This window comes from Triturus cristatus, chromosome 8, assembly GCF_964204655.1.
Source record: "Triturus cristatus chromosome 8, aTriCri1.1, whole genome shotgun sequence".
Classification (NCBI taxonomy): Eukaryota; Metazoa; Chordata; class Amphibia; order Caudata; family Salamandridae; genus Triturus; species Triturus cristatus.
Genome location: NC_140591.1, coordinates 31,293,068 through 31,315,560, shown reverse-complemented (window position 1 = coordinate 31,315,560; position 22,493 = coordinate 31,293,068). Strand labels below are relative to the sequence as shown.

The 22,493-nt window shown below is 45.8% G+C and overlaps 1 protein-coding gene across 1 annotated transcript in view; it reads right to left on the bottom strand.

Annotated features, from left to right (window-relative positions):
- The window catches only part of LOC146799888 (uncharacterized), a 29,762-nt gene extending 8,442 nt beyond the window's left edge, over nucleotides 1–21,320 (bottom strand). Inside the window, exon 1 of the mRNA XM_085620823.1 lies at nucleotides 21,116–21,320. The gene's annotated coding sequence lies outside the window, so the exon portion shown is untranslated. The remainder of the gene's footprint in view (nucleotides 1–21,115) is intronic.
- Nucleotides 21,321–22,493: the final 1,173 nt, after the last annotated feature.

Sequence of the window (22,493 nt, the reverse complement as noted above, 5' to 3'; positions counted from 1 at the left end):
TTGCGGGCTTTTACAGGCCCATAGAAGCTCGGGACACTCCATTGTATTCAATGGAGTGCCCTACATAGCAATGTTCTAATATCCTTGAACAAATTCAGAATTGCTTGAAGACTGTCTGGTTTTGGTTTCCTTGGCATCATGATTTATAACAGAGACAAATACTGTTGTGCGAGTGCTCACAATTTGGAGACTCCACGGGTCTCCGCATAGTCAGATTTCCTCAAAACTACTTTTAACTCAAAGCTTCAGTCTCGCTATCGGCTGCGAGGTATTTATAAAGGGTCCATGTCTTGTTCTGGCAGACCCAGCGACTCTGAATATCAACTTTAAGAATAACTCCGATATTAACTTCCATGGTAAATACGTTGCGGTCTTGGATGCCCTGTAGAATTTAACAGACCAGTTCTCTCATAGCAATTCATCTGTGCCTTTCAGTACTCTACAACCAAACTATTCACTACTTGAATAGGCACTTGGAAGACTCTCAGACTACACTCAGTTATTCAGGCTTTTAAAGGACACTAGTAAGACTCAGGGCACCACAATATTAAAATTGATTTTAATTCACTGATCCACCTATACCACAGCTGGGCAGTCAACTGTAGTTCCTACAAGCTGCATAATGATTCTCTTTTACTGCTTGACACTCTTACATTCACATAAGACCAAACTGCTAAGGGGCATTCTCATCACCCAGTACTGTACCAGTGCACAGCAACAAACTACCGATCACCAGCTAAACAGGCAACAAATACCCGAATAGATCTGCCACATGAAGAACTTCAATCTAGTCCATCATTGCAGGTCCTAACTAGCTACATATTACGACCGCTTCTTGACATCTAACAATGACAATGTCATATGGGATGATACTAACAAAGCCCATCCCAGCAGAGCTCTCCACCACTTCTCCCTTTAATTTATGCCTGCTCCACACCATCACAGTATCTCAGAGTGGGCCACCCAGAGCAGAACAGAACAAATACCATAAAGAGCCCTGCAGAGATACTCAAAGCTACCAGCTTACTGAAAACCATAAACTGTGTGCCCATCTCTCACACTTGTTCCTCGATCACACTTCTCAACGCTGTATCCCATTTCACAATAACAGCTGCTTAGTAGTCCTCTCGCACAACACAGAACTTCCCACACAGGATCAAAAACAAAAACTGCGAACTACCAACCACACACCTTACACTGTGTAGTGTGCTACCCATCTAGGCAAGCACTTCAGCCCCCCACATAGCAGTAGTAAGCGCAATATAAATATTACAATGCAATACTCATCAGAATCAAAAACTGAACAAATGTATCCGCAAAAACAAATTATGTACCCTTCAGAGAAAAGGTGATAGCGGAAGAGAACTCAATATTAGAAAACCTGAACGTGTAACTGAATTTTAAACCATCTGTACACAACATAAGGGAATGCTACAAAACACTGGCCACCTTTGAAGATCCCCAGGCTTGAAGTACAGAAAAATACCACCTGCTGGTGATGAAAACTAACTTAGGCAAGTCCCGCTCATATGTTAACTAGCTGTTGCATTCCTTTCCTAGAAATGATAAATTTATCTCTAATCTATTAGTTACTTTATTCAATGATATCTTCTCTCTAGCACCAAACACATTCATGAAGCAATGGCTACTGACGACTATTGATGGTATCAACGTGGCTGAAAAACAGGAAGACAGCTTAAAAAATCTCTATTAATAACTGGTTCTTGATTTCAAACAGTGAACACAACAACAAACAATGTGTTGGCATATTTTCCAAGCTTCAGCAGCATCCTTAACTACCCCTCACTTTACTGAGGATCTCAAATTACATCCAACACTGTAGACATTTTGTCCCCATACTGCCAATATCCATCATGAATAAACTCTCTGCTACCAGGTACACGAACGAGGAAACCAAGAGGAATCTCAAAACCAGAAAAGCCTAGCAAATGATAAAACCTCACAGAAAAATGTATAAAACCTAGTTACCCTCACCCATGCAAATTACTTAAAAATAAATCAATAAAACCACAACTCAACCAAGTACACTGAAGTGAACTGTTAAATATGGCACCCATCCAAAACAAACACCGAAAATTCAAGTTCAGGTTTGACTGTCATTTTATTAGCAGCGTCTTTTCTGAGAAGGCTCTATCGTCGTACGCCATTCTTGCAATAGTCTACCCTTGAAATAACCTACCCTTTTCATTATGCTGAAAAATCCGCCAACATTTTTATCCTTCACACCTCTTGACACTCAATCCCTTCTTGATTATTGCCGCCAACAACTTTCTCCCTATGCCGATGACACTTCGAGGAAATGTGTGTTCAAGACTGTGCTCCCTTAATCTGAGGGGCTAAACAGTCCTAAAGAAGTCAAACCTTCACCTGAGTTGTAGTAGAAGTGGTAGTACTTTTCATCACGAGCAAATCACCAGGACTCGACCAAGCATCTGCACGGGGTCTAATGTGAGGGCTCATTCCGCAGGATATCAGAGCACTTTGCATGTTAGGTAAAGGTGTAGGGGTGCATATCAAACACAAGGAGACGAATGGAGCGCTGAAACTGTTCAGACACTCACCCCCAGTCACACATCATACATGTTGGACTGGGTGATGCTTCTTCAGACATAAATATGGGTACAGGTATAAGAGGTAATACATTGTGTATTGGATGATGGTCTATGTGACAGTTAAGAAAGGTCTGATCATAAAAGAGGACAGAGTGAGTCAGATGAAAGATGTGTTCATGTTGCATTCTTTTCAGGACCTATATATGCCACATGAATTATTGCTTTTGAGGGTGCTGTGCACTCTGTTGGAAGACTCGGAAGCAGTGTGTTTCCATAATATATGCAAATAAAGGTCACTGGCTCTATATCTTGCTTAAAATCAGCTTTGGGATAAACAGTTGAGCTCACAAGAGTACATCTATATGTTAGTGAACAGAATTGGCCACTGTTTAGATCGATGTTACAAAAAAGTTACTTATCTTCGGTAACTCTCTTTCTGGTTAAAACTCTAACTGCATCCGTATTCTCACAGATGCAATCCCAGACTCGGCACCTTGTGAATATATGCCAAAGCACTACCCCCACAAAGTAGCGGGTATGTGGAATGGCTCAGACCAGGAAATCCTACAGATCAGATTGGGCAAAATGATCTTCCTGCAGGACATGGTTATTCAGGCATTTGTGTTTCAGGAACCTGTGGCCAGACACCCACGTAGCACTCTAGGAATATGACATGCATGCCTGTGCAGTGGTAGAAGTCTGCACTCTGGTGGAATTAACTGTTTCTTGGCCAGCCCGCCTGACTGCTATAGGGAGCAAAAGAACAATGGGTTGGGATGCTACACAAGAGATTGCTAGGGTTTAGACAAATTGCAAGTATTCCTCCCATCACCTTTTTTGTGTTTTACGTCCTGAGTTTACCCACTGGATATCAATACAGTGCTAGCAGTGCAGAGTGCACAGTTCAGACTGCACGCCTTGCACCTTTGGTTCTTTTGCTGGGATCGAGGCAACAGTCTCAAGTTGGAACAGAGATCGTGGGGTGGAATTGGAACGACAGGCTTTCAGCTGCAGTCAAGTGCTCATGGACGAGTCACCCTTGGTGGTGTATCTGTGGCAGTTGCTGCCTCCTGATCAATCAGCACATCCATCTCCGGCGATGAAGCAGGGTCCCTTCCTGACATCATCAGCACTAGTCTCTCAAGCCCATGGCAGACTGCCCAGCAAAAAGTGTTAATGTAACTCACACAGTAACTGCTAAGACAGAACAAGAGGATCCCTTGACAGTAGGGGGTCACTATTGGCTTCTCTGTGATCGGTGTAGTGCCCCTCCTTGTGACACCTATAGCAAGTAATCACTTTGGGCTTGGAGAACTTCCTTGGCCTCCTTTATTAGGTTTCGGCTAGCGAAGGCTGCGCTTGCGCAGTCTCGCTCGCGAGATTTAATGACTTGGAGAAGAGGGGCTTGAACCCGCCCCTCTTCTCCCCTCTTCTCCATTGGCTGGCCTCTTGAATGCTGGCCAGCCATTGGAGAAGAGGTTTGTCTCTCCGAACAGGCCCCGTCCTTTTCGGATTCGGGGGCGTGTTTTTTGCTACTTTTCTCATTATCTCCTCCAGCCAATGGCAAGAGGAGAGAAAAGAAAAACACGCCCCCGAATCCAGAAACGCCGCGGCCTTTCTCCGAGGCATTTCTGCTTCGCCTCGGATAAAGGCAGTGGTGTGCTTGTTACTGTTTCCCGGGAGCGGTTCTGCACTTCGCAAGTGGCGCCACCACATCACCTTCCACCACAGAAGTGTTGTGACTCGTAGCCTGCGCAGTCACGAGACCTTTCGTTGCACCTGTCTATTGCACAGATGTCGAGACTGTTGGGGGGCGGGTTAATATTTTTACAAAGACTCCGCTATCTGAGGTACCGGAACAATAGCTGACAAACAACCCTGTCACGGACACTTATGTGGTAAACATTACCCGGTGTTTGGGCAGGGTCGCGCTGCCAGCAAGACGAGCACGGTAGAGTATCGTCTGTCTTTGGCTGTTCAGTGAAGCGGACATGTCCCTGCTCTCTACAAATCACTTTTTACGGGACCGAGTCCGAAAGTTAACTGCCACATGTTACCCAGCTGCGACCCCGGTGTGCGCCTCTGTGCTTTGTGCACTCTCCCGGAGTGCGACGGTTTTGGCCCTCAATGCCCCCTTTGTGCAAGCGGTGTCCGTCTGTCCCTCCCCCATCCCCCGTCCACTTCTAGTTTATAACCAGTAAAGTCGCTGGGCCTCCGTGCGCGCGCAGAGTGGAAGGCACACCTGGGCTGTCTCTGTGGGCCCCGTCAGCAGCTGAGCGAGACTTGTAAAAACCCGAAACCGACAAAGGAATAAACAAAGAAGGCCTGACGGCTGCAGGAGGTCCCGAAGGGTCGATAATAGCATTGGAATTGGTGACTGCATCTTACACTGTGGCGATAAAAATGTCGAAGCTTGCAGAGACTCCTGGCTGTGGGCTGAGCTATGGCGTCACGCCCCCCCCCCCCCCCCCCCCAGGAGTTGGTACACTCTATTCATGGCGTATGTCCCTGCCCTCAAAGGATCTCCTAGGCATGTATGCTTGACGGGTGTCCTACTAACACGTTTCCGTCTGGTAGAATCGTCACGCTCTACACTATGAAACAGAATGGACTCAGGTATACTTTTAGCGCCCACTCGATCGCCTTGAAGCACTTACGAGTATTCGGGGTGGTGGATCGGGGCCTGGGAATTGTCCACAACAAGGCAACAACAAGTGTGTCGAAAAACAGGAAGTGGGGACAGCTGTCCGCGTCTGTTTTCCTTTCTTTCTGACCTTTCCAATGCTAAAACGCCACTTACTTGACTCGGGATTACTCGTTTATTTGTGGCTGACATGTGACCCACCCACGTCACATGCCATTTCAGGTATCCCTGGCTCTCTGTAGCCAGATTTCAGTGTATTCCAATTTGCCACCCCAATCGTATTCTGAGAATCGTGAAACTACATGTCCCAGAATGCAAAGTTCTCTCGCTCAAGCGCTGAAAAGGATAACGGAGTCTTGCCGCACACTGCATGGAGATTACGCAGCAGTTGTGTGTTACAAAAATTGCTTTGTTCCAGCATGGTAAACAAAATAAAATATGTGCATTGCAAAAGGAAGACCCGCCAAAGTTAGACATAGATTAAGCGCAGGATGTAGGCTTTGTAAAAAGAAATACTCTTCCTGGCTATACTTTCTTCTCGGCACCCCATAAAAAATTTGTCCGCTTGGATTATTTTTTCATATCTTCTATTTTAATATTCAACTGCAAGTATGAGATATTTCCAAAAATAATATCGGATCATAATCCCATAGTAACAGAGTTTAAAATAGACTCTATATTACCTGGTAAAGCAACAACATGGTCATTTGAGCGGAGGCTTTTAGTAGATCCATCTTACATTGCACATATGGAAAAATGGATTAAGGATTTTTTCGAACTTAATATGGGCTCAACGACTGTTCAGATGGTATGGGATGCCTTTAAACAGGGGTGAGAGGGGAGACTCTCTCCTATTCAATTAACAAGCAAAGAAAATATCAGCGTAAGTTAACAACTTATTATAATGCAATACAGGATTGTGAGGTAGCACTAGTTGAAGCCATTAAGAATTCCCTAGATACCGAGAAGATTAAAGCCACTTTAGCTATATCTAAGCCCCGGTTATATGAGAATTTTGCTTCAAAACTCGCAGAACAACTTGCTGTTTTCAATACACAGGTATATGAGCTGGGCGAGAGGTCTGGACATATTTTGGCAAAAAAAAAAAAGTCGGCAAAAAGCAAGTTTAAATACTATAAATAAAATACAGGATGAATCTGGCCAGGTGCACCAGCAGCCAGACAAAATTCTGGAGGTGTTTCGTCTGTTTTATAAAAATTTGTATACGGAGGAGGTGATCGCGTATTTACCGGATTCGTTTTCAAACTTCATTGCTAATAATGACTTTTTCAGGTTGTCACCTATGCAGATAGCTTTATTAGACAAAGATATAACATGGGAGGAGATAGAAGCAGCCATTCTTTCTCTACCTGCAGGTAAGGCCATGGGACCAGACAGAATTCCTCTCGAATTCTATAAAATTTTTAGACATGTGTTAAAGCAGGCATTAATTTTAACATGTTTGGAAGCACAGAAAGGGATTACACCCCCTTCTTGGAGTGAATCAATCATCATGGCCTTCCTTAAAAAGGAGAAGCCACCCTTACAACCGGCTTCTTATAGACCTATATCTCTTTTAAATGCCGATAGTAAAATTTATTCTAAAATATTAGCAACACGTCTTTCTGGGGTTATCTCTACAATAGTCTCGCACTTACAGCATGGGTTTATTCCTAACAGAGACACCACTGACCATGTCAGACGAGTGATTGCTTTGATGGACTGGGCCCACGGCTCAAGCGTAGATTTGGGTATCACCCTGTTAGATGCCGAAAAGGCATTCGACAGGGTGGCGTGGCCATATCTCTGGGATCTTCTCATCCGAAAAGGCTTTGGCCCTAAAATGGTCACAGCTCTAAAAGCACTCTATGTTGCCCCTTTCTCTTGTATTAGTATTGGTGGGAAGAAATCTCTTCCCTTTAGTATACATCGCGGGACTCGGCAGGGTTGCCCCGTTTCACCTCTTCTCTTTGCCTTATATATTGATATCTTTTTAAACAGACTTAATAATACAGAGGACATAAAACCAGTTCAAGTGGCTGCTACAATATATAGAGCTCTCGCTTATGCAGATGACATAGTTGTATTGACAACAGATATTAAGGGGGCAATACCAATAATACAAGACCTTGCATCTCAATTGGGTAACTTCTCTGGCTATAGATTAAATATACAAAAAAAACAAATTTTGTTTGTAGGTTCGAATCCCCCAGAACAACTAAATATAGTCTCAGTAGCCACCTATTTGGGTATAAAAATTACATCACCAGTTGCCGTTATGCCAGAACTTAACTTTACACCTATGCTTAAAAAAGTGCAGTCATCTTTAGAACGCATTGATCATTTTCACTTATCTTTATTCGGCAGATGTAGCGTTCTAAAAATGATGATTTTACCCAAATTCTTATATATGTTTAGAACAATCCCATTAGCGTTCCCCCTGACTTTTTTTCAACAGCTGGAAAGAATGTCTGCAAGATTTCTTTGGGGGTATAGAGGTCACCGCAGGTCATACAAAAAAATGATTCTTCCCAAATTAAGAGGAGGCTGGGGAATCCCTCATTTTCTTTTTTATTATCTGGCTGCAGTGTTACAGTTTATTTCACCTTTGATAATTGGGCCTAGATTACGCATTCCAGCTAGCCATACACCATCTATATATGAATTTGCAATGGGTACAGATTGTCACGGAAGTTTTTTGAGAATTATAGAACCTAGTTATTTAAAAAAAACTAAGTTTAAGGTTTTGAGTGCTGCGTTCGGTACTTGGCGGCTAATTAAAAGGCAGATGGGTATTGACAAAATCTTGGTGTATACCCCATTCAAATCATCCAATATCTTTCCAGTAACTTTTCAGGATACAGTAATGATGCGATGGCGTAACTTGGGTATTAATTGTATAGGTGATCTTTGGGAGGACGGCCAGTTTATCCCCTTCTCATTGTTAGAGAGCAAATACAACTTAACCCGCAATGATTATTTTAAATATGTGCAGATACATAGCTTTTTTAATACTCTTCGTCCGCAAGTTCGATCACGGCTGACAAGGATTCCTCTTATAGACAGTCTTTTCATCAAAAAAAAGATCGGCACATATTATAATTTACTTTTGGCTTCACTTCCTGACGATATTTTGCTATGTCAAAAAAAATGGAATGAAAAATTGGGGATAACTAACACTAAAATTCAAGAATCAATAGTTTTGGCCAACACTATACTAATAACAGGGAGAGCACGTACACAGCACTATATGGCTTTATACGATTTATACTATTCACCCGCTAAAATTAGTAAATGGACAACTACCGTAGGTACATCATGTAGCCGATGTGGACTCTATGCAGCAGATGCTCTTCACATGTTTTTTGCATGCCCTCGTTTGTCTTTTGTATTGTCTGAAATCCAAACTTTTCTAAAAATACTGATGGGTCAGACAATTACTTTGTCAGGAGAATTAGTACTAATAGGTGTGCCATCATTTGATTTATCCGCGGGTCAGACAAATTTTCTTTTCATTTCTATGTCCACTTGGAGAGCATGCATCACTCAAGCCTGGCTGAGTCCAGACCCTCCCTCTTTCCCCACTTGGAGAGCATGTTTACTAGCTAAGTATAATCTGGAAAAGGCTATATATAGGGTTAAAGGCAGGAAAAGGAGAAGGCTGGGTGAACAACTTTGGAGCCCTTTAGAGAATTGGATTAATGATACTATGATCTAAGCAGTTTTTCTTTTCTATGTATCTGGACGCCCTTTATCTTTCTTTTTTTCAAATGTATTTATTTATCTTTTTTTTCTCACTATTAAGTATATCATGTGTACTGTATTTCTGTTTTACTTTTTACATTGCTGTACCTTGCTTGCATTAAATGAAAAATCCCAAGAAAAATTTAAAAAAAAAAAAAAAAAAAATAGATTAAGCGCAGGATAGGAACACGGGGGGGGGGGGGGGGGGGGAGAGAAACAGCAGTCCACGCGGGGTAATAAAGTTTATTTTCCGCGTTCTGTATGGCTCTCTGTGTGTGGCTGTGTGTGTATGTGGCTCTGTGTATGTGTGTGTGTAGGAGGCTGTGTGTGTGTGTGTATGGCTCTGTGTGGGTGGCTTTTTTTGTAGGTGCCTCTATGCGTGGTGGCTCTGTCTCTGTGTGGGTAAATCTGTGTGTGTGGCTCTATTTGTGTGTGGGTTGCTCTATGTGAATAGCTCTGTGTGGGTGGCTCGGTGTGTGTGGGTGGCTCTGTGTGTGTGGGTGGCTTTGTGTGTGGCTCTGTGTGTGGGTGCAAATGCAATAGGTCTCGCATTTGAGAGAGATTAAGCTATTGACATTGTAAATAACAATGCCGTTTCTTTCAATGTTTTAAAAACAAAAACATAAACAAAAATAATGTCATGAGCAATGCCAATAGCTCTAACTTTAACAATGCCGAGACCATTGCATTGTAAATGCTTGTTCTTTTGTACTGACTGGAAATTTATTTCCATTTTTGCATGAGTCTTCTCTTGAAAATTTCTGCGGCCTTCACCCTCTGGTTTGGACTCTACTGAGAGTTCCTCTCTGACGTTATTAGTTACTTAGACCCATGCCGCTTCAGCCTAAGAGGGGTAAAGCAGTCTCCCATACGTTGCTTTATCACCATCAACTGGTTAAGGGAATTAGAATCCACTCATTCCAATCTGCGGCAGATATCTTAGTTTCAAACACAAGACTTTACGCTGTCTTTGAATCCCTGATGTACTGTGGTGGCTTCTAACCAAACTGTCTGATTAGAACTGCTTACATCCACTTGTAATTCATTTGATCAGATACACGCATTAGCCCAATGAGTGGCACTTCCTCAATGAGCAAGTGACTCGTTCAAGTATCTCCCCTAGACACATCAATCAAAACCTGCACTCTACAAGGGATCTCAAAACTCAAAAACCATTCCAAAAAAATCCTGCCTTTTACATATTTGTGCACATGCTCCTTTGGAACCTTGGATACTACTCCTACAGAGTTGGACTTAGAATCACTTTTCCCACATGCAGCGGTTACTGTTTGCATCCTGGGCTTTCTATCCTTTAAAGCTATCCTGTGACTCTTCAGTTTATCTTCCCTTATCCTTCTTCTTTCTTATCTGGTCCATTCACCATGTCTCTCCACTCTCCTTTCCTCTTGTTCCTAGTGGGTTAATGTCAATGTCTCCCTCGCAAACTCCCTATCCTCCTCTCACTCAGTTTTTGCTTTCTGGAGCACCAAGTTGAGTCTCAGTCAGTATTCGCCTTCCAAAAAAATAGCACCTGTATTTGGAGGCAGAGAGGTCTTTGAAGGTGTGGTAGGAGAGGGTTCCATCTTCATTAGTTCCCAATACAAGGACAATTAATACAAGATCCAGATCTGAAGATACCAGACTCCTGCACATCTGAAGACAATATTTCGGTCCTTGCAGAAATGATAGGGGTTTCTACTGAATGGGGTACACATAGCTGCCAAGGTTTAAAATTGCTGTGTGTGACATTTTCATAATTTCACTGTAATTATGAGTGGCATTTCAATGACTATGAGTGACACTTTCTCGTATGCAAAATCAAGTCACAATCCAAGTTGAACAAGACCGGGCGAAGTTTATCTTTTATCAATATAGGAAATCTGGTACCTTTAAGCGGTATGTGCATCGCTGCCAAGTTTTCAGACTGCTTATGTGTCAGATTTCCATGGTTTATGAGTGATATTCTACTGCCTAATGAGCGACAAAATGAGTGACACTTTCTCACCAATAGAAATAAGCAATGACGTCCGTATTGAGATCTAAATGTCACAAATTACCATGTTTTGGACAAGGAGTAGCACTAACCTGAGAATATTGTCCATTTTAACACCAGTACAAGTAAATCAGAAGTAGCCTGGCCCACTGAATGCATCTTAACTCCATCAACAGGATCAGAAACACAGCAAGGGCTGGCCTGCATGTTGGACCTCTGCACGCTTCCAGCAGATCTACCCCTGCTCAATGCACTCTAACCACCATACCTCCATCAGAGCCATCCCAGCCAGCTGAATTCCATTCTAGCTTCATTCGTATCCACCATAACTTGTGTGCCCCTGCCCAGTCCATTCTAGACTATTAAACCCTCAACAGAACCATCCTGGACCTACCCAATATGATCCAGCCAGCCGTGCTCAGTGCATTCAAACAACATATCCATGCAACCTAGTCAGTTCTAGTGATTCTGGCCCCAAATACAGCAACAAGATCCAGCCAATAGCGTTGTTACCTGGCTGTTTTTTTATTATCTGCCTGACTGGTCCTTTAAGGTTGTCAGAAGTTGGCCTTGTATATGCTGCCCACTAGTTATAGTGGGCACCTTGTACCAGTCCAAACAACCCTTATTGATGAATAGGTTTAAAGACAACCTTTATTGAAAGCTATCCTAGTGGTAGCTATGGCGAGCAGCCTTCAGGCGAAGCCTTGAAGGAGTGTAAAGCAGCTTATTTTACCAGTCTATAATCTCTTGAGTGGCTAAACGAAAGGAGAACCGTGCAAGGTATATATAAAATAAATGTATTTATTTCTAAACACTCCGTACTAATCTCTTTATAAGATTAGAGTCCAAGATACACAATAATACAGTTCTAAAACGACAGTAAATAGCACAATATACAATGGGCCCTAGTGGCGGACCAAACCATATATTAAGAAAGTGGTATAAGAACCACGACTTGACTAGACACCGTGCCTAGAGCACATAGTATCGCTGGGACCCCAAGGAACCACCCAAGGTAGTGACACGGGAGACCCACGGGGGACGCGTGCAGTGTGAGAACACAGGCGCAAGACCCGTACTATTCTATGGGAAAGTCGCGGTTGGCATTTTAGAAGTTAAGGACACTTAGGAGAGGACTTTGAGCAAATCCCTTTAGACTTAGCGGGTTCTAGGACCAGCACCCACGGGAGCAGCGGAGTACTCGAGTTACCTCACCCAGGGAAGCCGGGTGCATAGGTGTCAAATGGTGTCGGGAATAGTCGTTGATTTCAATGGCGATCTGCTGCAAAGTGCTGCTGCCGGGAGGAAGAAAAGTGTCCGGTGTGATGCAAGCCTGGATCGAAGATCAGAAGAACCTGAAAGCAGAGGGGACAGAGTCTGGGTCACTTGCCAGTGACCTGGGGCACGATAGACGAATGCCCATCGATGTTGGGTGTTTCAGGTGAGAAGAGGTGAAGCTTGACTCTGCAGCCACAGGACCAAGAGGCGTCGACGACAACCAGGAGGTAGATTCATGCTGTCCCACGAAAGATGTCGTGTGCCGCGGTGTCGGTGCTCGGATTGAACCCAACAAGCCTTGGCAACAGCAACCCACGCAGGAAGAGAAAAGGTGCATCGGTGCGGACTAGCAAGGTCCTGGGGACTCCCCAAGCGATGGAGAGTCAGGGCACGTCCGGAGCAACCAGGTAAGCCCAATTAAAGTTAGAGTTGCCTTCACATGGACCCACCAATCGACGGACCAGGGACCGCAAAGGGACCTAGAAAGGAATCACACAATACCAAACCACGGGACACTCTGTGAGTGTAGGCCAGTAATCTTCGGTGGAGACACTGCTCGGGGTGTGGACTACAAGTAGCCCAAAGCTCAGCCTCAAGGATCGACGAGAAGCATATGCACTTGCAAATGTGTGCACGGTGTCCAGGGGTTCCGGTTCCACGAGGGCTACGGGTCTCACCTTTGCTGGGAGCTCGGGTTGGCCTCTGGGAACCCACCTCCTGTGTTGCAAATTCATCGGAGTCCGGGGGGAGCTTCGGAGATGCAAAAAGGTCAGATGCGTCTTAGGTGCCTACCTTGCAGGGAAGTAACTCCTTTACACCAAGGGAGATTCTGTAGTCATCTAGCGCCTTGCAGATTGTCGAAGTTACAGGATTCTGTATCAGAGTTTCGTCCAGGTGTAATCTAAAATCCTGTAGCCAGGGGTTCCTATCTTATACCCAAGGAAGGGGTGTGACAAACTCTAGGGACCCGCCTATGGGAGGGTCAGGAAAGAGGGGTGGCTACACCCATTACCTTTGTCCAGCTTTGCGCCACAGCAGGGGCTGGTAGTCCCTGCAACCGGTTTGAGCTGGACTATGGACAGGGACACCAAATGTGCCCGCAGTGCCGACTTCAAAGCACTCTTGGAGTGCACCCACCCAACCCCAATACACAAAATCCTGTCTGGGAGGTGGTGACACCTCCCTGTGACAGGAAACCTATTGTCCAGGCCTCCCTTGCCGGAGTTTCGTCCAGCACCGGGAGGGCAGACTCGCGGTAGTAGCTGGCAGCATCCATTTTGTGATGCCAGGGTCTGTTAAGCTAGTACCAGGTATACCGGTGCTGTCATGTCTCTCCCTCTAGAAGGGTGGGATCATACTCCCACACCAGTTACTGGTGTGGGGGCTTGATTCCAAGGTGTTTGACACCAAACACGGAATGTTTCCATGCAGCCATTCCAAAGTTAACATTTACCATTTGGTTATAATGCACTTAAGCGTATATGGTTTGGCTGCATCACAAACAACCCCGGAATAAAGGTTCCGTAGGCTGCAGAGGGGCTCTACTCATGCATGGTCACCCTCTCACATAAAACTCAGCACCCTGCCATCAGGATTGATAAGGCCTGCCATAGGGGTGACTGATAGGTTTATATGTGCAGTGGTATGGAGAGATATAGTGAACCTATTTCTCAGTAAGGGGTGCATGCACCACCTTACACAGGCTGCTGTAGCAGTCCTGTTGTGTCATTTTGGATGGCTTCCCAGGGGTGGCATGCTGCAGCCCGTGGTAGGCCTCTGGGGTACCTATGTCCTGGGTACATAGTATACCATATACTAGGGACTTATAAGGGTACCTCAGAATCCAATCTGGAGTGCACCTAAAGTACTTGGAATCAATTTAAGGGGAAAGCAGATAGTTTGGATGGGATGCTGCTTTTCAGGACCCCAGCCTAAGTCGAAAACCAGCAAAACACCAGGAAAACAAAGTGGGGGAACCATGCAGTCAGATTCCACCTTCCAACAAATGTCCCAGCACAAAAATCACCCAGCTAGCATTTTCTCCTCCTATCAGTGCACATTAAAACAGGAAACATACGAGAAAAGCACCTTAAAATGTGTTACAGAGCTCCTTTGGTGCTCCGTGACTAATGAAGTAAAGTAATAAAAGGCAGAAAAGCAGTGTTAAAAATGAATGTGGACTAGTTGTATAAAGTCCTGTTTATCATGTCTAGGCTTTTGCAGAATCTTCAAAGATGAACAAAGTGCCGGTAAAGAATCAAAGTAGTCAGTAAGCCTGCCGGGGGCACTTCGCCTGTGGAGATGTAAATAGTAGCATAAAATCGAAGCTTTGTCTGGGCGACATGTTCGAAGGAATAGCAAGATTCCCCAGCGCGGTCCAGTAGTTCTGCGATATACAAACTACCACTCCATTATTTATTGAGCAGGGCTCCAAGAGTCTTGCACGCTCGATCCGCCTCTCTGAATGGTGTGCGGTAGCCTCCCTCTGCAGGAAGCGCTCTTCGCTTTCCATGCTATCTTCAGATTTAGAAGTTTATCGCAGAACTCCTCTAGATACTGCATGTTTGCTGTGTCAAAGTAGTGATTTTCAAGCTTATAATATAGCTCACGCTCCAGTGTGTGCAGGTGCGTACCCAAGTCAAGGACTGTTTAGCTATACATATACATATTCCTCAAATATACGCCTAAAGGCCTCACATAGCACTCCAGAAGACTCCACAGTGTTGCCATTATGTGTGAAATAATCAGCACTGACGCTGCGTTGCTTGGTATTAAAGAGAGGATATCGGGGTGCATTTTGGGAGAGTCTCTACATAAAGCGGTTATCAGGCGCGCGAACTGCAGACGGAGTTAAGATAATCTGCATGTGAAGCGACAGTGTTCGGGCTAAGTACTCGACATTTGTAATGCACATGCAGACAGCCCTAGTAGTAAGCCAGTAGTCTGTTTATGACCATGCTTCATGAGAAGATGTCACGCAGGTGCCCTCTGTCGCTTTGGGGCGCTGGGTGTGTGGTCTCCAGTTGGACTGTGATCTGTCAGCATGGAGATCTAAAATAACAACTAAGTCGCTCACCCATAAGACTGTCAAGGGACCAAGAGGGGAGACTATTGTTTGCCATATTGTGGTAAAGAAGAGTTTACATTTGGGCCATTTACACAGACAATGGTGACCCACTGATATAGGAGAAATACGTGCAGAATCACATACGTACCTGCCCTTCTTGTCAGACAGGATGATGGTAAAGTGCTGCTGGGTCGCTGGCCTTGCCCCAATGCAAAGGTAGACCTCTCCGAAGGTCAGGTTCGTAAGTAGCCAGTGGCGTGGCTAGGCAGCAAATACCGGGCCAGGCCACGCAGCAGCAAAATACGGGTGGTGGCCCAGCCTCTCCACAGGTCCTCGGGCTCACGAGCAGGTCGCTGTGCTGCAGAGCATCAGCAGACCCCACACAACACCGTTCCATCAAATGGTGTGTAGGGTGGTCAAACAGCAACAGCCAGGTAGGAGCAGGTTGCACATGCCTCTGCCCGCAGGCCTTGCTCCTGCCAGCAATAGTCAGCGGCAAAGAGGGAGCAGCTTTAAGGTGCCCGCTCCACTGAGGAGAAATTCCGACAAGAGGCCGCTGCTCCACTTCCCCGAAAATATGGCTCTGGTCCGGTGTGCAGTATCAGGTCCACACACGGCTGCACCAACAGCGAAATCATGGAGCAGGTCAATGCCCATGCTGCCGAGGGCAGCTCACCAGTACTCCCGGTCGATGGTGACACACAGCACGACAACCCTGGAACTCTGGATCAAGGCTTCTGTAAAACTACCTAGGTTGGCCCCCTTAGTTAATAGTCACCCTCCAGGCTAGCTATCCAGTGAGTCCCGGGCTGGACCGTCCAGTGACAAGTTGCCGCAAACTCTGTCCTGGTGGCCGCTACAACCCAGATCACTCACTCCTCTCTGACTTCCTCGGGCCCGGCAGTATTGAATTTGGGGGGGTGGGGAGAGGGTAAAGAAAATGGCTAAGAGCAGGGCACGATGCGGCCACGGCGAGGCCAGTGCAAGCTGCCTGCAGCACCAAACGCGACGCTGCAAACGCCAATGTAATTAAATTTGCAGAGCTGTGCTTAAAACACTAGCCAGCTGCCGCTTTCCTCCACAAACTCCCCAGACCCGCTATGGCAACAGGATGTGACATCCTCGCGTCGCCCGGCCAGAAGCACACAACCTGACTTGTAAGGCCGCCCCGTGGGATTCACAGCGATACATTGTAGCAGTGCGAGTGTGAACCTTCACCCTGCTAGCAGCCTTAATATCTCAACTGCGAGAGCAGCGAGGGCACGGCGTGTAGCCACACTTAACAGTTTTAACTGCCAGGAAGCACTTCAGTGACAGCTGCGAGACACTATGCATTATGCGTGACAATGTATTTCAGTGCGGTAATGCGGAGTACCGCACTGAAATGAGTTACTCTAACATGTGGTACTAGGCACGACTGGGTACAATGACTCATTTTTTTTTAGCCTGCAGTTTTTTCAAAATCTTCTCGTGGGGAGTTTTATTCCAAGTCAAAGGAATAACATAGATCGTGTTTAAGATGGAACCCTTAATTCTGTTATTCACCAACAGTGAGAAGAGTCAGAGTAACTTCTGATCACATTAGGAGGTCGTTTTGACACATAAATTAGTAGTCAAAAGACTTACAACAACGCACCCCTGGAGATTACGTAGATCTCAACCAATGGTGTTGTGGCGGGTTGAACTAATGTCAACAGAACCACAAAAACTCTTTCTGTAGCAAACTCCACGACAGAGTGAGCAGGTTAAAAACACCCCTAGGCTCCATTCTGAACCCTCGGCAAGAATGCGGATCGACGTCACAAACGCCTGGGGATTATGCGGACGGACATATACAGAATGGCAATAACTGGTTCTTACAGATTAGTCATTTTAAGACCAAGCTTCTCCTGGAATTGTGAAGAATTGACCGATACTCATATTTTAATATTAGTACGCGTGTATGGATTTTGTCCCTCGCAGTGGTGAGTGTATGTACAGTAGGTATATGACACATACTACCCCTTGCTGTATCTCCATGCTGTATAAAGATACTTAATTGTGTAACCACTATACCACCATAATGTACATAAAGGTTCTTAACAAACGATAGAGCGAGGAAAGAAAGAATAGGGCAGCCATGTTAAAATGTCTAATTTCTTTTTGCATGTAGAGTACTGCTATTGATGGTGCAGATGCCAGCGAATGTCATCTTATGAGAATGAAATGCCATAAACTGACTTCTTTCTGTCATTATACACACAGGTACCGTTCAGGACACAGTGATAGAGACATCATTTAAAGAATGAATGGATCATTTTTGTTGCATAAATGTGAATAACCATTGTTTGCAGAGGTTCTGCCTTTCAAAGTCAAAATGTTATAGAGCGCAAGCAAATATCCCAGAAAGGGTGTCTTGATGCGTGACAAAATATTGCTAATAAGGGAGGGATTCTGAAACATAAGAAATAGACTCTGCTGGGAAAGCCAAGTTTTAATATGTTTTTTGATTAACAAAAAATGGTCGAATAGATGTGACCAGGAGATTCCAATTCTTTGCAGCAAGAAACAAGAAAGAATGGCTGCCAAATATGCAGCAACATTGAACCGCCGCAAGCAAGAGGTTGCATGAACAGAGAGATCCCGTGGGTTGGTGAAGGTTAAATCATTTGCTAAGGCATTCAGAGTCAGTGTAATGGAAAGCACGGAATGTTAAAAAGAGAACAATTGTTTATAGTGAGCAATGAAGATCCTTCGTTGAGAAATATGACAGCAATGCAAGAATGAGGTTTGCTGCTGAGTTTTGAATCAATTGGAGTTTGTGTATTGGGTAGTCTGCCATGCCACAGTAACGGATGCTGCAGAAGTCTAGATGTCATGTCAATAGTCCGTAGTTAACAGATTTCCAAACTGAAACAGGTACCCAGATAAACATGTTCTGCAGCATTCTAAGGATAGGGAAGGAACTTACTGTAACTTTATTAACTTGAGTGGTCAGGGAAGGATTTACATCAAGTACGACTCTGCGTTTTCTAGCCAAGAACATGGGGAGGGGCATCAACAAAAATCAGCAGGACACTAGGTTGGGGACCAGCAGGAACTCAGTCTTGTCACCAATTAGTTTCAAGTAATTGGTTTCTATTCATGGCACAACGCAAGACATACAAGATTGAAAGCTGTCTTGGACGACAGAAGAGTTGTCAGTAGAGGACACATTTGTGTGTCATCTGTGAGGGGGATTATTTAAAAACCAAAGATTCTAACTAAATCAGGAAGGAGACAAGTAAATATGGAAAAATGTGGGGCTCTGGCAGAAGGCCAGAGGAACCGCACGTGATATAGGCATTTTTGAAGAACATAAGGGTGGGAATAAGAGACCTTGGTGTCTGGAAGCCAGGTAGTTTAAATCTGCTAGGTAAATGCCGGAGTTAATTACCCGTCACAGGAGGATGAAATAAAATACTCTAAGGTCGTGGAAAAGTCAAGCAGGATGACGGCGGTGGAGCACCCTGGTCACAAATGATGCAACTGTAATCTCTGCCTGGCAGAAGTCCAGGAAACCAAACTAGGAAGAGTCACAGAGATGACTGTATTCAAGATAATTCATAAACTATTTGTTAAATACGTTCTATAACAATGTAGAGGTCAGAGCAATATAGGCCAATAATTGGAAAGATTAAAATTATCGGCAAGAGGTGTTTTCAAGGTGCAGGACTAGAGCGCGCCTCCAAGGTTTAATTCGTTCTGTCAATGGAGAATCATAAGAAAACACTGAGTGATTAAAGCAACAGCTAAAAATTGTGAAACTGGTCGCCAAGTATGCGCTCAATCAATCAATATCACAGGATATGTCAAATAGATCATTTCAACTATTTCTACCAACAAAGTGTACGTTTTAACACTCTCACTTCTTATAAAAGTATTCAATGCTTGGAGTCTCTGCAGCCAATCTGGGATTCCTCTGCAACCCTTGAAGCCCAGTCTGTTGCACTGGTAAAGCCGTTTCCGGCTCTCAGTCTTCATTAAAGTGGGCCACATGCATAAGCAGTAGGAGCCTGCAAACCTCCTTGAATACTGCAGCTTGTTGTTGCTGGTGGTTGTGTTGGACGTGCAGTCTTCTGTTTTCCAAGATGTGATTGCATTTGTACTGTTTCGTTTCTCCTCAATGGAATCTCAGCAGCTTCATGGCTAGTCCCCTCTAACCCTGGTTTCTGAGGCCCAAACAAAATACTTTGTTCGTTGTGTTCTAGGCTCTCCCCTCCTTATCACTACCCTTACTCACCCCAATCCCCTCCTCCCTTTTCTACTCAGCTTCTCCCCCCAGGCACCCAGGTAAAGGGTGGAGAGAGTAAGAGTGTCTTTCATAGACCTTCTTAGAGCCTGGAAAGGGTCAGGGACAGAACCCGATCATTTGAACCCCACACCTTCCTCTTTCCTTGAACCCTGGCATAGCTCATTGGTCTGTAACTTAAACGCATCACACAGAATCACTGGTTTATGCAGTTTCTTGCTTCTCTTAACGTCACAGGTTGACAGATTGTGCTTGCAACACTACTGGGTGGCACACTCAGACTCACTCATACAGGCGTTGTGGTTGTCGATTTCTTGGGCGGAGTCAGTGCCTGGTGGCCTCTGGATCTCTTCACCCTTTGACACCTCCTTAGTAGGATGGAATGTGATGTACAGTGTAATAACAATCCTTCCGTCAACCCAGCTAACTCTCCACTACTACCAGTTCTACTGCAACTTAACGTGGCTCAAGGTGCAACGTGGAAATAAGAGGAACTAGTGAAATATCACGTGGTACACACTACAATCGAGATGAGAATCTAAGGGAGAGAAGGGGCGGGAAGAGTACAGGTCGGTTGGGGAGAGGTTGAACAAGAGGTGGCAAGGGAAGAAGGAGGCGAGGTGGCAAGGGAAGAAGGAGGCGAGGTGGCAAGGGAAGAAGGAGGCGAGGTGGCAAGGGAAGAAGGAGGCGAGGTGGCAAGGGAAGAAATAGGCGAGGTGGCAAGGGGAGAGGAGGAGAGGCGGGAAGGGGAGAGGCTGTACAGGACGGGTAGGGAGGGGAGAGGCTGCACAGGAGAGGTGGGAGGGGGGAGAGGCTGCACAGGAGAGGTGGGAGGGGGGAGAGGCTGCACAGGAGAGGTGGGAGGGGGGAGAGGCTGCACTGGAGAGGTGAGAAGGGGAGAGGAGAAGACGAGGGGAGAGGCTGCACAGCAGAGATGGGAAGGGGAGGGGCTGCACATTAGAGATGGAAGGGAGGAGAGGCTGCACAGGAGAGGGGGAGGAGAGGCTGCACAGGAGAGGGGGAGGAGAGGCTGCACAGGAGAGGGGGGGAGGAGAGGCTGCACAGGAGAGGGGGGGGAGGAGAGGCTGCACAGGAGAGGGGGGGGAGAGGCTGCACAGGAGAGGGGGGGAGAGGCTGCACAGGAGAGGGGGGGGAGAGGCTGCACAGGAGAGGGGGGGGGGGAGAGGCTGCACAGGAGAGGTGGGAGGTGGAGAGGCTGCACAGGAGAGGTGGGAGGTGGAGAGGCTGCACAGGAGAGGTGGGTGGGAGGAGGAGAGGCTGCACAGGAGAGGTGGGTGGGAGGAGGAGAGGCTGCACCGGAGAGGTGGGTGGGAGGAGGAGAGGCTGCACAGGAGAGGTGGGTGGGAGGAGGAGAGGCTGCACAGGAGAGGTGGGTGGGAGGAGGAGAGGCTGCACAGGAGAGGTGGGGGGGAGAGAGGGAAGTGGGGCGCAGCCCGGAAGGGGCCATAGCTTGAATGGGGGGAGTGGAGAGTTAAGGCTGTCCAGAAGCGGGGAGGGGAGAGGTGGACAGGAAGACTCCTACCTGCGCAGACACCTGTTCAGAGCCCTCTCTCCCTTTTCCCTCGGCCTGGGACGGTGAAGATGACAATCCGAGGCCGGGGTGATGTCTGGGGTCAGAGGGTGAAGGTCACCGCACAGACAGGGGATCCTTCCACCCCTACAGCTGCTGGAGCCGGAGGAATAAGCCGGACATGGCTGCATTCACTGCTGGTGCTGTCTCTGCCTTCGACGACCGGAAGAGGAAATCACGTGCCTGCCCGTCTTGGAGTAACTGACAGAGATAAGGGACTAAACTGAGCGAGAGACAGCCTGAATGGTGAAAAATAAACTGTCATAAACAAACACAAAAGAGAAACAAACTCCAAACTGCAAGTATACTTTTCGTGTCGAGTGTTTCATCGTCTCTCAACCCTCTCCTCTGTGCATGTCAGGGGAAAAGATCTCACCAGAACGAGGCAGTTACACTGCATGGAAAATACACTTCAGCATCAAGTGCTGTTTGTTTCAACAGGAGCATGCAGTGTATTGTAAGCAGCATTTATATACATTAGCTGCCAGGTTTTTTACTTTGACTATGTGGCATTTCCATATTTTCGGTGTGTGTATGTGCAGAGCTGCCAAGTTTTCATATGGCTTATGTGTGGGTTTTGCAATTGCAGGTCTTGGTTGCGGATGGACAGGACAGTGCATGGCCCCACATTGTGGCACCATATCTGGAAACCTAAGAGGGATCGCCCAGTTAACGGGACTCTGTGGGTCTGGAATAGAGGATGTTAGAGGTTTACTATATGGAGGGCCTTTCACTAGAATGTCGATTAATATAGTCGGCTCAGAGGCTCATTACAAACTATTATTGGATTAGTATTTCAACCCAACTACACTCCATAAATATTACCCTGGGGATAGTGGCAAGTGCTGGAGGGGAAGTGGGGTGGTGGGAGATTCTAGACATATTTGATGGGATCGTACTCAAGTTACCCCAGTTTGGATAGACGTGTTACAGGCACTTCGACATATCACAGGTTACCCCATGACATTCCCACTGTTCTGGGGCTGTGACCACAAGGGTTGTGGTATCACTCTAGATTGGACACTCATGTGGAAGAGACAGGGAGCGGCTAATACGTCTATGATAGCAGCTCACTGGAAGGGGTCTGTGAATCTTTTTTCGCTTACTGTTTTATGTTTTACAATGTACCACAGCCACGATTTCTGTAGTTTCAGACTGTTGAGGACAAGGTTGCACTATTGAACAGAGTTGTAATTCATTAATCTTTGACATATATTACCAAGCATATGCACTTGTCATGCACTAAGAAGTGGTTAATGTCCATTTCAAAAACACAATAAAAATTGTTAATGTTAAAAGAAAGCTACAAGACAAATCACTCACAAAACTA